Source organism: Tachyglossus aculeatus, chromosome X1 (assembly GCF_015852505.1).
Source record: "Tachyglossus aculeatus isolate mTacAcu1 chromosome X1, mTacAcu1.pri, whole genome shotgun sequence".
In the NCBI taxonomy this organism is placed as follows: domain Eukaryota; kingdom Metazoa; phylum Chordata; class Mammalia; order Monotremata; family Tachyglossidae; genus Tachyglossus; species Tachyglossus aculeatus.
This window is the reverse complement of record NC_052101.1, coordinates 104,216,329-104,230,532: the sequence shown is the minus strand read 5'-3', so window position 1 is coordinate 104,230,532 and position 14,204 is coordinate 104,216,329. Positions and strand designations below refer to the sequence as shown.

General features: G+C 48.0%; 1 protein-coding gene across 1 annotated transcript in view; it reads left to right on the top strand.

The window, feature by feature from the left end:
- Nucleotides 1-5,576: 5,576 nt before the first annotated feature.
- CNTN4 (contactin 4) overlaps nt 5,577-14,204 on the top strand; it is a 910,670-nt gene continuing 902,042 nt past the window's right edge. The window contains exon 1 of the mRNA XM_038772663.1: nt 5,577-6,039. The gene's annotated coding sequence lies outside the window, so the exon portion shown is untranslated. The remainder of the gene's footprint in view (nt 6,040-14,204) is intronic.

Genomic DNA, 14,204 nt, shown 5'->3' with positions numbered 1-14,204 from the left:
CTCTGCGGAGAGCACTGGCATTAACCCGGGTCGTGGTTCTCTTTCAACAGTATAGAAGCTACACAGTTGTTTCTCTTTTTTAAAAAAATGGCATTTAAGTGGTAACTATGTGCCAGACACTGTACTAAGCGCTGGGGTAGATACAAGATGACTAGGTTGGACACAGTCCATGTCCCACATGAGGCTAACAGTCTTAAGCCCCATTTTACAGATGAGGTAACTGAGGCACAGAGAAGTTAAGTGACTTGCCCAAGGTCACAGAGCACATACATGGTGCAGCTGGGATTAGAACCCAGATCCTCTGACTTCCAGGCCCTTACTCCTTCCAGTGGGCCACACTGCGTCTCTGTACATGTGCTTTCTTTGTAAATTATAGTCGTTTTTTTTCTAAATGCTTCAGTGCAAGAACTGACATTCTGGATCTGTCCCCACCCCTAATTAAACAGTATAATTGCAATAGTCCATATCTTTTAGGTGCAACTGAGTCAGTGATAGGGATCAAAGAAAACAATCAACTGCGAAGTTATTGTGGGCAATACAATGCTTCTTTTTTCTAGCCCTCCGGGCTTAAACTCCCATGACCATCATTGTGGCTGGAATGTCAGCCTTTGCCGGACCTATCAGCCTGTATCAATCAATCAATCAATCAATTGTATTTATTGAGTGCCTACTGTGTGCAGAGCACTGTACTAAGAGCTTGGGAAGTACAAGTTGGCAACATATAGAGACAGTCCCTACCCAACAGTGGGCTCACAGTCTAGAAGGGGGAGACAGAAAACAAAACCAAACATATTAACAAAATAAAATAAATACAATAGATATGTACAAGTAAAATAAATAAATAAATAGAGTAATAAATATGTACAAACATATATACATATATACAGGTGCTGTGGGGAAGGGAAGGAGGTAAGACGGGGGGGATGGAGAGGAGGAGGGGGAGAGGAAGGAGGGGGCTCAGTCTGGGAAGGCCTCCTGGAGGAGGTGAGCTCTCAGTAGGGCCTTGAAGGGAGGAAGAGAGCTAGCTTGGCGGATGGGCAGAGGGAGGCATTCCAGGCCAGGGGGATGACGTGGGCCGGGGATCGATGGCGGGACAGGCGAGAACGAGGCACGGTGAGGACATTAGCGGCAGAGGAGCGGAGGGTGCGGGCTGGGCTGGAGAAGGAGAGAAGGGAGGTGAGGTAGGAGGGGGCGAGGTGATGGACAGCCTTGAAGCCGTGGGTGAGGAGTTTCTGCTTGATGTGCAGATTGATTGGTAGCCACTTAGGTTTCTGAGGAGGGGAGTAACATGACCAGAGCGTTTCTGGACAAGGACAATCTGGGCAGCGGCATGAAGTATGGACTGAAGTGGGGAGAGACACGAGGTTGGGAGATCAGAGAGGAGGTTGATGCAGTAGTCCAGACGGGATAGGATGAGAGCTTGAACGAGCAGGGTAGCGGTTTGGATGGAGAGGAAAGGGCGGATCTTGGCAATGTTGCGGAGCTGAGACGGGCAGGTTTTGGTGACGGCTTGGATGTGAGGGGTGAATGAGAGAACAGAGTCGAGGATGACACCAAGGTTGCGGCCTTGTGAGACAGGAAGGATGGTAGTGCCGTCTACAGTGATGGGCAAGTCAGGGAGAGGGCAGGGTTTGGGAGGGAAGACAAGGAGTTCAGTCTTGGACATGTTGAGTTTTAGGTAGTGGGCAGACATCCAGATGGAGATGTCCTGAAGGCAGGAGGAGATGCGAGCCTGGCGGGAGGGGGAGAGAGCATGGGCAGAGATGTAGATTTGGGTGTCATCAGCGTAGAGATGATAGTTGAAGCCGTGGGAGCGAATGAGGTCACCAAGGGAGTGAGTGTAGACCGAGAACAGAAGGGGACCAAGAACTGAACCTTGGGGAACCCCCACAGTAAGGGGATGGGAGGGGGAGGAGGAGCCTGCAAAAGAGACTGAGAATGAACGACCGGAGAGATAAGAGGAGAACCAGGAGAGGACGGAGTCTGTGAAGCCAAGGTTGGATAGCGTGTTGAGGAGAAGGGGGTGGTCCACAGTGTCGAAGGCAGCTGAGAGGTCGAGGAGGATTAGGATAGGGTATGAGCCTTATCACTACCTTCAGGGCATTTGGAGGCATATAGCTTTTTGTATGTTAATTATCATTAGCACAGTTTAACTATTTTTATTCCTATGCCCTGAATCTGCAGCAGAATTATCATCTAGCACAATTACATACTAATGCACTATTGAAGGCTGGTCAGCAGGACTTTAAAATCTGTGATGTTTTATCACTATTTCAACTGATCTTAAAACTGCCCACACCCATTTATCATCCCACCAAAAGGATATTTGAGGCAATTATCAAAACAAATGAAAAATCTGAATTTTGAGACTCACTCAGAGACTGTTTTAAGGGTCTGATCATTTTTTCATAAAATCCGATTTAATAAGGTGTATTTTGTCTGACTGATTTCCCCTCCTTTTGAATGACCTCATTTATGCGCTTATTTACAACAAAGAGGGTTTTGGTCCTTTTACTCCCACTGGATTGACACTGTACAGTAAAAATCGACCCAAATCCGATGTTGTCAAAAAAGCCATCTCTTTCCCGAACGACATTCCGTGGTCCCCTTCCTCCCCCAGCCCTTGGCTGACAACTTTTCAGCCCGGTACAACCGGGGTTGAGCGGTGGGAGGGGCAGAAAAGAGATCCTTCTCTCCCTCCCTGGATTTAGCAAAACTGTTGCATGCTGAGCCTGGCTGTAATGATGCATTCTGCCCATGCACCTTTGAAAAACTCGGACGCGTTTTCCGAGTTGATTTCCCTTAAGAGTTATTATGCCCGGTACGGATTTGCAGCGCAATATCACAATACCTGGATTTATGAGGTGACCTTGTGGGCGCAGAGGCTTCCCAGAGCAGAAGCGACCCGACTCTAAAACTTAAAATACCATTTTGGATTCTTCAGCAGCTCTCTGCTGCAACTCCGGCAGGCTGAAGCAGAGAGATGTTTATTATTATTATTATTATTATTATTTTTGCTTGCTCCCCCCCAACCTTGCGCCCTCCTCAATTGATCGGGAATGATAATTGTTTGCAAGTGCTCATGAGTGATTCATTCATGCACACTTTGGGCGTGGGCCTCGGTGCAGTGCTATTGAACTTGCTGCCGGCGGCGTTAATTGATTCTCTTGGAGCGTTTCCCTAGATCGAATCCCGATCTCGTGCTCCCCTGGCAAGAAGCTGACACGAGGCCAGGCCTCCGGATGTGAGGGGATCCACGTGTGCCGCTGTTTTCACATCAAGCCAGCCCTAGCTAAAACCCCAAGCTAAAAACAAACCATTCCCCCTCCGGGAGACTTGATTTCTACGCATCAACCTCCCCCCCACGGCTCCCTTTCGCTTTGGAAGCAGTCTTTGATGTCAAACTGATCTTCCCGCCGTTAGGATCTGCTCTCCATTGCCATTAGGAAAAAAAAAGGAATGGAGTTTAAGTGAATCTTCAACTAGACGCAACTCCCTGAGGAGGTGCTGATCAAATAGAGGAACTGAACAGTGGGCGCGGATGGGCAGTGGAAATTGGAACTGGATGCCCCAGTTTTTTTGATAAATATGATTTCCTGTACTAATGTTTAATCCCCCCCCCCCCCCCCATGGGGAATTTCTTCAATTACAAACTGGTAGCGACTAATAAGACTATTTCTTGGTTCCACATCTTCTCTGCTAATGTTAAACGTTCAAAGCTCGGTGGAAAGTGCTCTTCCTATGGGATAAACCTACGCAGTCCGTTTGGAAGGGTGGACGGTGTCTACAGGGGCTAACACGTAGACCGTATCCTATTCCTTGCACTTGTTGGTTGCTTGAACCTAAAACTACCCCCTCCCCAAATATCCCTCGTGGGTTCACAAATCGTCAGAGAATTTCCTGGAAACTTGTCTCAGACATTTTGCATTATGTAAAGTTTTCAAAATCATTATTGTAAATAGGAAAGTGGTATAGGCCCATTAATTAACCAGAAAAAGTTGGCCATTCTTTTAAGTAAAACCTGGTCGGTTATGTATTTTGCTTATTTAAAAAAATCACTCGTGTGTATTCCTTTCATTAGGTTCGTGATTTATACTGGAAACGGTGCCCCCTATGTTCTATTTCTGTCAACATGCCGCTCAGATTAGGCAAAAACCCTCGTTATCAAATTGAACTATCAAAAAAGAATCTCCTATTGTCACAGAATGAAAAAAATACCAAAAAAAATGCCGTCAGAAAAGTCAAAAAAGGTAAAAACTCTTCTAGAACATTAGCTTAATTTCAGAGGTCATAGGGTTGCAGTCGATGTATGCGCATGTTTCAATGCACGAAGATATCTGAATTTCCAAGTTCTAGGAGGAGGGAGAAATCGCCCCGGGTTAAATAAATGGCTGTTTTTATCTTGGGGGCATAAAGCACCAGATTGCCATTTTACATTATTTTTTGTTTTCATTTTAGCACTCTTCTCATCAACAGTGTGGAAATCAATCAATCAATCATATTTATTGAGCGCTTACAATGTGCAGAGCACTGTACTAAGCGCTTGGGAAGTACAAATTGGCAACATATAGAGACAGTCCCTCATGTCATAGCGTGTTGACTTGATCGTGTGAGTGTGTAGACTGCTGCATGCCTAAGGCAATACAGTAGACGGCAACGGATAGGGTTTAGCAAAAGCCTAGGTGCTTCTTCCCTTCAGACCTCCCAAGAGAGGACCTGGGGCTCCTCCTGGAGTTACCAAGAAGTCATCCCAGCAAGGCTTGGCTGTGGTGATTCTATTTTCTCACAGTCAGACTCTTGAGCCTCTGGTTAAACCCAAGAGAGTAGTTTGACAAAAATCAGCATTTCTACAGGGTGGTTTGGAGGGAGGAAAGTCCTGCGAAAAAGCAACGACCTTGCGCTTCCCCCTCCCCGCCTCCCGTACATTCATTCATTCACTTCCCCCATCGCATTTAGGCTGAAGCCATGGGCGTGCAGTATCTCCGGCCCACATGCTACGGAGTGCCAGGAGTGTTGGTAACTTATCAAACTACCGCTTCCCCCTCCAATTTAAAACCTTCTGGACCCCATTTGAAATCAAACTCAGTTACTAAAGACCGCAGGGCTGCAACCTTTGCCCGCCACGCTTTATGCCCCAACCCTTCGGTTTTCGCCGAGGAAAGCGTGCGACTCTTTAGCTATGGAGTTTTATTTGTACATATCTCTTCTATTTATTTTCTTTTGTTAGTCTGTTTGGGTTTGTTCTCTGTCTCCCCCTTTTAGACTGTGAGCCCACTGGTGGGTAGGGACTGGCTCTATAGGTTGCCAATTTGTACTTCCCAAGCGCTTGGTCCGGTGCTCTGCGCCTAGTAAGCGCTCAATAAATACGATTGATGATGATGATGATGATAGAGTCTTTCCGTCTCGCCAAGTTCCCTCCCCCTGATGCTCGGGACGGCCGGGGGCGACCGAGCCCGCCCAGCCCAACTCGCCCCCGGGAACGCTCAGCGGGCACCGCCTGCGTCGGAACCACGGGAAGGAAAGGGTTAAGCGGGCTTCTTCGCTCATCCTCCAGGCTCCCCGGGGCTCCAGGGGGTGGGGTTGCCCGGGTGGTCACAAATGGCCCCCGCCCCCGAAATCTCTGACGTTCCCCATTCCAGGCTACTCCCTGGGAACGGCGATCCCTCCCACGCCGCCACCAGCCAGATCTGGAAGGTGGGACTGTGGGCAACGACAACCGGCATAGAGGCGGTACCCTAGCCGCCTCCACCTAAAGGGGCCAGAGCGTGCTTCCCCCGCTCCTACTTAAGGCCCATCACCCCGCAGGTGCAGCGCATTTGCCTTCTGCTTGCGTCTCCCCGACTGGGCCTCCGACCGGCCCGAAGGGGTTGCCCGCCTTGGCTCGGCTGCTCCGGGTCTTCTGAGCAGCCGAGGAGGAGGGCGGGGAGCCGGGAGAGCGGCCGAGCCCCGGCTTCCACGCAGGGATTGGGCGCAAGTAGGGAGCTTTCCCGCTGCCCCGAAGCCCGGGGATCTGTCCGTGGTCCTGAACTGCTCGCCAAGGTAAGGCTCCAGGGGGAGGACGGCACCACTCAGTCAGTCCCCCCGCACCGGCCTCGGGGATGGGGCCGGGCTGGGAAGCGCTTCTTGGACTTGCACCGAGTCCCGGAGGAGAGAGGACCGTCGCCGGGAGGATGCCCCGAGCCTTGCGGTTTTCAGGGTTCAGCGCGGGCAGGCATGCGGGGCTGCCGCCGCCTCCTCTTCCTCCTCTCTTCCTCCTCCGCCCCAGGGGGGGGGAGCAGGGGCGAGCGGGTCTTTGGGGGGAGGAAAAAAAGAAGTTTGTCCCCTGGCAAGATGAAAAGGAGATGGGGAAAGCGGACCCAGGATGGTGCTCCAGAGGCAGTCACGCACCTCGCCCTTCCCGCGCGGCTCACGCCGACCAACTCGGACGAGCTTGGGGGATGGAGGCTTGTCCCGTGGCTGCCTCGATCGCAGCCGCTCTGCTAGCTGCCCTTTTCCTCGTAGGAACTCCCCAACACACACACACACACACACACACACACACACACACACACACACACACAGCTAGCAGACATGTGCCCACCAGGGCGAAGCAGGGCGGTATGGCACGGCAGGTTGCGGGCTGGGGCAGAAAACCCATAGTTGGCCAGCTCCCCGGGGGCCGGGGAAGGGTTTAAACGCTTCCTCTTTGGGCGGGAAGAGGCCAGAGGAACACCCCTTTTTGAAACACGAGGGGTCGGCCAAATCCCAACCTTTGGCATGGCTGGCAAGGCAGAAGGAGTTTGGCCAAAGGCTCCCAAGAGTGAAACCCCAAGGGGTGGGAGAACTCGCCCAGGCGGGGAGGTTACCCAACGAAAACGCACCCAGAGATGCAAGCAAGTCCTGCACCCAGAGATGCAAGCAAGTCCCATGCCTTTCGCCCAATGTTGGGTAGGGACTGTCTCTATATGTTGCCAATTTGTACTTCCCAAGCGCTTAGTACAGTGCTCTGCACATAGTAAGCGCTCAATACATATGATTGATTGATTGATTGATTTCGCGGCAAATCCCCGTCACCGAGAGAGAGAGCTTGGGATAGAGTTGAATTCCCAGACTTCCAGGGAGGCTGGGCGAACAGGCAGTGAAAAAATGCATGGAGAACTTTTCCTAATTTGCTCCTGGTGCCAAGAGGAAACTGGGGATTGGCTTAGCAGCTAGAGAGAAAAACGACTTTAGTATGTTTGGTTTTGTTCTCTGTCTCCCCCTTTTAGACTGTGAGCCCACTGTTGGGTAGGGACTGTCTCTATATGTTGCCAATTTGTACTTCCCAAGCGCTTAGTACAGTGCTCTGCACATAGTAAGCGCTCAATAAATATGATTGATGATGATGATGATGACTTCTCTTCCCTGCCCCAGGCTGCGGTAATTTTCGAGGGTAGGAGTTAGGTATCAACCTGGGTTTGATTTCTCGTTTGATATCTTCCAGATTGAAAAGACTTGCTACCTGCAGTATGTGACATAACATTCAGAACCTTTTTGCATTTTCCACTCCAGCATGAATGTGCACGCACAGATAATTATGCAGAATTAGATTTGGGGAAAAAAGCAGTGAAATCAGATTAAGCCTTGCAAAGTTGTTCCTTTTCCACAGGGGTGAAAGAGAGCAGTGGAACTACGGCAACGTTGACGTGATTCTCAGCCCTATCCATAATTCAGATTCCTATTTTGTCCTCAAACATGATTTTTTTCACTGCTATACTCGTATCTTTAGTTCAGGTCTTTCATATGGAGCAACAGAGGGAGGTCAAGGTAAGTCAAGAGTGGAAGCAAAAGGCAAGTTTTACATGAAGAACTCTGCATTCTTCTAAAACACAATGATTTTGGAATTCTTAATGTCCTCTTCCACTGCCATAGGAGTGCAGGACAGAACTCAAATTCCTAACCTGTTAACTGTTCAGTAGAAAACTGTTCATTTGATTCATCATCCATCAATAAACCTTTGCAGCCCTCCTATGTGCAGTGGAAGGGTTGAAGTCTAACATGCTTTAACTGACCTTTTTAATTAGGTGTTAGAATTGTATGAAAAATGGCATGGAAACAAGGCGGAGCAGAGGAGAAAATCTAAGAAATGATGTGTTGTGGTGTTTGGTGATTTAACCAGAACATCTCTCAACTCCTTTTACTTTTTGTCATCTGCTCTCTTTGGGTCACCAGAGCTTTTCTGTCATCCGTTTCTATTGCCAGGTGACTGAAAGTGACTGTTAAATACTTCTTTTGTGGCTCTGTCAACTTCTGTTGCCTCCTTCTTAAAAATCATTGTTTAGAGGTAAGTGTGCTAATTAAACTGAATGTCACATTCTATTGGACTGGGTTATTGGCGTTTTTCTCAGAACTTAGTTGAGCTAGCCAAATGGAAAACCATACAATAGGATTCTGGTACTTTTTTTCTAATTTGAATGAAACCATTTGTAATTTGGATGTGTTTTGTCATTCGGTGACATATGTACATTAGTTTAATAACATGTTGTGCTAATGAAATATTCTTTGTTATAGAAATGCTCTAGTAATATAAAAAGGCACAATACCAGGCAGGGTTAAAGAGGCAGTTATGAGGAGAGGTGGGGAGGGGAAGGAAAAGTGAGAAGTGGAGAGAAAGGGAGCTAGGAAAAGGGAGGAGGGGAGGGGGGAAAGGGAGGGAAAGGGAGGAGGGGGAGGGGGGAGAGGAGGAGGAGGGGGGGAAGGAGAGAGGGGGGAAAGGAGAGTGGAGGGGGGAAAGGAGAGTGGAGGGGGGAAAGGAGGGGGGGAAGGAGAGGAGGGGGAGAGGAGGAGGGGGAAGGAGAGAGGAGGAGGGGGAAAGGAGAGAGGAGGGAGAGAGGAGGAGGGGGGAAAGGAGAGTGAAGGGGGAAAGGAGAGAGGAGGGGGAGAGGAGGAGGGAAGGAGAGAGGAGGAGTGGGGAAGGAGAGAGGAGGGGAGAAAGGAGGGGGGAGGGCAGGAGGAGGAGGGAGGGGGGAAGGAGAGAGGAGGAGGAGGGGAGAAAGGAGAGGAGGAGGGGGAGAGGAGGAGGAGGGGGAGAGGAGGGGGAGAGGAGGAGGAGGGGAGGAGAGGAGGAGGGGAGGAGAGGAGGAGGGGAGAAAGGAGGGAGGAGGGGAGAAAGGAGGGAGGAGGGGAGGGAGAAAGGAGGGAGGAGGGGAAGGAGGGGGGGGAGGAAGGAGAGGAGGAGGGGAGAAAGGAGAGAGGAGAAGGAGGGAAGAAAGGAGGAGGAGGAGGGGAGAAAGGGAGGAGGAAGAGGGGAGAAAGGAGGGAGGAGGAAGAGGGGAGAAAGGAGGGAGGAGGAAGAGGGGAGAAAGGAGGGAGGAGGAAGAGGGGAGAAAGGAGGGAGGGGGAAGGAGAGAGGAGGAGGGGGAAAGGAGAGAGGAGGGAGAGAGGAGGAGGGGGGAAAGGAGAGTGAAGGGGGAAAGGAGAGAGGAGGGGGAGAGGAGGAGGGAAGGAGAGAGGAGGAGTGGGGAAGGAGAGAGGAGGGGAGAAAGGAGGGGGGAGGGCAGGAGGAGGAGGGAGGGGGGAAGGAGAGAGGAGGAGGAGGGGAGAAAGGAGAGGAGGAGGGGGAGAGGAGGAGGAGGGGGAGAGGAGGGGGAGAGGAGGAGGAGGGGAGGAGAGGAGGAGGGGAGGAGAGGAGGAGGGGAGAAAGGAGGGAGGAGGGGAGAAAGGAGGGAGGAGGGGAGGGAGAAAGGAGGGAGGAGGGGAAGGAGGGGGGGAGGAAGGAGAGGAGGAGGGGAGAAAGGAGAGAGGAGAAGGAGGGAAGAAAGGAGGAGGAGGAGGGGAGAAAGGGAGGAGGAAGAGGGGAGAAAGGAGGGAGGAGGAAGAGGGGAGAAAGGAGGGAGGAGGAAGAGGGGAGAAAGGAGGGAGGAGGAAGAGGGGAGAAAGGAGGGAGGAGGAAGAGGGGAGAAAGGAGGGAGGAGGAAGAGGGGAGAAAGGAGGGAGGAGGAAGGGGAGAAAGGAGGGAGGAGGAGGAGGGGAGAAAGGAGGGAGGAGGAGGAGGGGGAAAGGAGGGAGGGGGAGGGGGGAAGGAGAGGAGGCGGGGGGAAGGAGAGGAGGCGGGGAAGAAAGGAGAGAGGAGGAGGGGAGGAAAGGAGAGAGGAGGGGGGAAGGAGAGGAGGAGGGGGAAGGAGAGAAGGAGGGTGGAAGGAGAGGAGGAGGGGAGGAAAGGAGAGAGGAGGAGGGGAGGAAAGAGGGGGGAGGGGTAAAGGAGAGAGGAGGAGGGGGTAAAGGAGAGAGGAGTGAGGAAGGGGGGAAGAAGAGGGGCAGGGGGGAGGAGAGGAGGGGGGAAAGGAGAGAGGCATGAGGAAGGGGGGAAGAAGAGGGGTGGGGGGAAGAGAGGAGGGGGAAAGGGAGAGGAGGGGGAAAAGGGGAGAGGAGGGGGGAAGGGGAGAGGAGAAGGGTGGGGGGAGGGAGGACTGGATCAGATGGTGAGAGGAGAGAAGGGGAAAAAGGGTTTGGGGGAGGGGCAAGTGGCTGGAGGCTGAGAATGGAGGGGTTGAGGGGAAGAGAGTGGAAGAGGTGCAGGTGAGGGACCAGGGAGAGGACTATGGGTTTAATTGAAGGATCATATCTTTATGAATGGTTTCAGATATATCTCTTTGACATGTAATTTAACATTAATATATTATTAAACATATGTTACAAATTCCATAATACTTTTTTTGGATGTTAATTGAATTCAGACAAATCACCGAAGCTTAATGCAGTGAAGATTGCTTTGGAAGTATCAACCTTATGAGAGTGACAGTGTTGGAGAGTCCTGAGAAATGGACTCGCCACCCCCTGCCCCTTTACTTTTACTTTCTTGAAATTCAGACTTCAGTGAGCTGTTTGAATCAATATTTTTATGGAACTCCAAAGATGAGAGCTAGAGACCCAAGTGTTTTTTTTCCCTTGGGTGATGATCTAAGTAGAAGTCTTCAGGTATCGCAAAGCAGGTCCAAGCAGCAGTTAGAAGAAAGATCACCTCCCAAACAAATACATTTCACTGATCAGCTCTGTGAGGGGCATGTAGCGTTTCCTCATACTATTTTTGTAGGAGAGATGCCCTGTTGTAGTTTGAGTCCACGTGGGACTCAGAGCCCTGGGTAGGCAGAGGTGTAATGTTAGTTCAACCGCATCCCTCTTGTCCTGTCCAAGAGCCCATTCTGGAAATGTGGCACCAGTACATCCAGCTGACCAGTACAATTTGGGGCAGGATTCCCAAGGCAAATTTCCGGAAACTGATTGACTCCCTGGATTCCCTTGGAGGAATGAGTTATGGAAACTCCTTGTTTATGTTTTTCTAGAATAACTCATCTTTTAGGGGTGATCCTAGATGTCAAACAGTGGGTTTACATTTAAGTGAGACTTTTGGATAAAAAAATATTGGATGTTTTATGTAGCCTTGAAGATTTTCATAGCAACATCCAATAAATAGACATTGTATTTATGTTTTTGATGAGCATTGTTTTGCTTTGACAAGAAGGGGTTGACATATAAAGCAACATGAATCAAATCCCCATATATATTCTAAAGCTTACATCTAAGCAGTCTGCAGTCCTTTTGAGTTGTGTATTTTTTTTTTTTTTTTTGGCCACTTGGATTATGGTGGTTTCTCAAAAACAGCTTGACCTAGTGGAAAGCACATGGATCCTGGGAATCAACGAACCTAGGTTCTCGTCCTGGCTCCACCACTTGTCTGCTGTGTGACCTTGGGCAAGTCACTTAACTTTTCTTTGCTTTAATTACCCAATCTGAATATGGGGATTAAGACTGTGAGCCCTATGGGACAGGGACAACCTGTAAAACTCTGTACAACCTGGTTATCTTGCATCTACCCCAGTACTTAGTACAGTGCCTGGTGCCTAGTAAGTGCTTAACAACTACAATTTAAAAAATTAAACAAATATTAATGTTTTGTCATAAGTGATTAATTTATTACTTATTAGCTAGATATTGATTTCAGATTCCTTACTGAATATATTGAGAGTCTAAGCAGTTTTATAACTGAATTTAATAAAAGAAGACTAGGTAATATAGTTAAGGAAAGAGTAATCACATTTGCTACATATTTTATTCATGCAAACAAAAGGAATAGAATAAACTCATGTTGCTGTGCAAAGCGTCATGCAAATTAAGGTAGCAACTGTGTATTCAGTGGCCAATGATGAAAGTTCACTACTGTATAATGTAAAAGAACACTTTGTGTAAGCTTGTCTGAGACATCTTTTAGGAAAAGGAATGCTATCAGAGCTACTTATTACTAGATTCAGACAATCTAGTATTAATAAGTCCTCTAAAGACTTAGAAAATGGATCTGAGATACTTTTGGGTGGCCAGGGAAGCATTTTTATCAGAGAACAAAGAAACTGTTTGTGTTGTATTGTTTTACTGTGAACTGTTTGAGGAACTCACTGATACAGAACAAGGTAAGATTAGCAGTATTTGAAAAATCATTTTGAAGAAGTCATTGGTTATGGTCAAGAATTATGTTATGAAAAGAAATTAATTTGTATTCTTCCTTCCTCTCCTCCCCCAACCAAAATAAAAAGCAACCACTGACATCTGACAAGATAGGATTATAAATGTTTCAAACTGCAATCAGTCAAATGCTAACAAACACTTCTGGAAAATGAATTTCTATTTACTATAAAAATTACAAACACTTTATGGGCATCTTAGATTAAAAAACTCAGCAGTACCAACAATAATGATTGTGATATAAATATTAATAATGTATAATGGAAGAGCATTCTATTAAAGATCTAAAAGTTGATGCCATTTCCCATTATATTTTTTTTTGTATTTGTACTGGTGGTACAGAACCTGAATATTTACAAATGTGACTTGAATGTTCTTCTCCCAAAACACGTGTACAGGAACTTTAGATCAGAATAGTGACTCTTTGTTTTAGGGTTTTTTTGGTCACATTTCAACTTCTTGTTGTTTATGTACCCATCTTTTGAACATTCTGTGCTTTATTCTCATCCTTTCTACCTCATTTCAGCTCTGCTTTAGATGATCCACACAATGAGGACTTGCTAACTGGTACCATTCCCCTTTAGTGTTTTCGTTTTTCCTTCTTTCCTTTCCAGTGCTCTGTAACTTGATTTAAAGTCAGAGTAAGAAACTTTGGGAACCTCAGCCTCTTGTTAATATTCTACAGTGTTTAATTCGGGGTCTAGCAGTCTTTGTTGGGCTGACTGCAGTCTTCAAATTATGCACATCTGTGACTTCCTGGGGTCAGAACTCTTCCAGGATACTTGTGTGCCACTGATCTTCAGGAAGCTTTAAAGAATTCTAACAGCAATTATCCTAAAAGGAACTGTTACATTTGAAGAGGGTAGAGGCCAACCTGGGGAAGCGGCAGTGGAGCAGTAGCTGTCAACCTCCTCTGCCTTCACTTTGGCCAGCAGATTTTAGTTATATAACTAAAATCGATGAAACCTTTGAGCATGTGGGTTAAGATCAGTTTGGATTATGTTAGGTTCAAACCAGATGCCATTTTTGTTCATCAGGCCATTTTAGCTCTATAAGAGAATGGCAAGAGCAGAGAGAGGTGTCATGGAGCCAGTGAGACATAATAGTACAAAGTCGGTCATGGGCAAAGTGGGAGTTTGTGGCAACTATCTAGACAATTCAGGCTCTCCAAATCATTGAACTAGGGGAAAAGAGCACAGGCCTGGGAGTTAAAGGACCCGAGTTCTAATCCTGGCTCTACCACCTACCTGCTGGGTGATCTCAGGCAAGTTTCTTGTTTTCTCAGTTTCCTCTCCTGTAAAATGGGGATTTAATACCTGTGCTTTTACTGGGAGTCCCGTGTGGGACAGAAAATGTGTCTGACCTAATTATCTTGTAAGCAACCCCAGTGCTTAGTACAGGGCTGGGCATATAACAAACACCACTGTTATTCCTGTTATTAATTTCAGTTAACTGAACAGTAAGGGAAAAAGTCCATTTGGGGCCTAAATTACCTTGGTAATTGGCTCAGCAGTGGAGTAATGAATAAATTCTGGTTGAAGCCTTCAGAGATGTATTGTCCACAGCGTGGTTACTACCCAGAGTCCAAAACCAGGATGCCCTAAAGCCAGATATGTGTCTTGGATATTATATAACTAAAATCGATGAAACCTTTGAGCATGTGGGTTAAGATCAGTTTGGATTATGTTAGGTTCAAACCAGATGCCATTTTTGTTCATCAGGCCATTTTA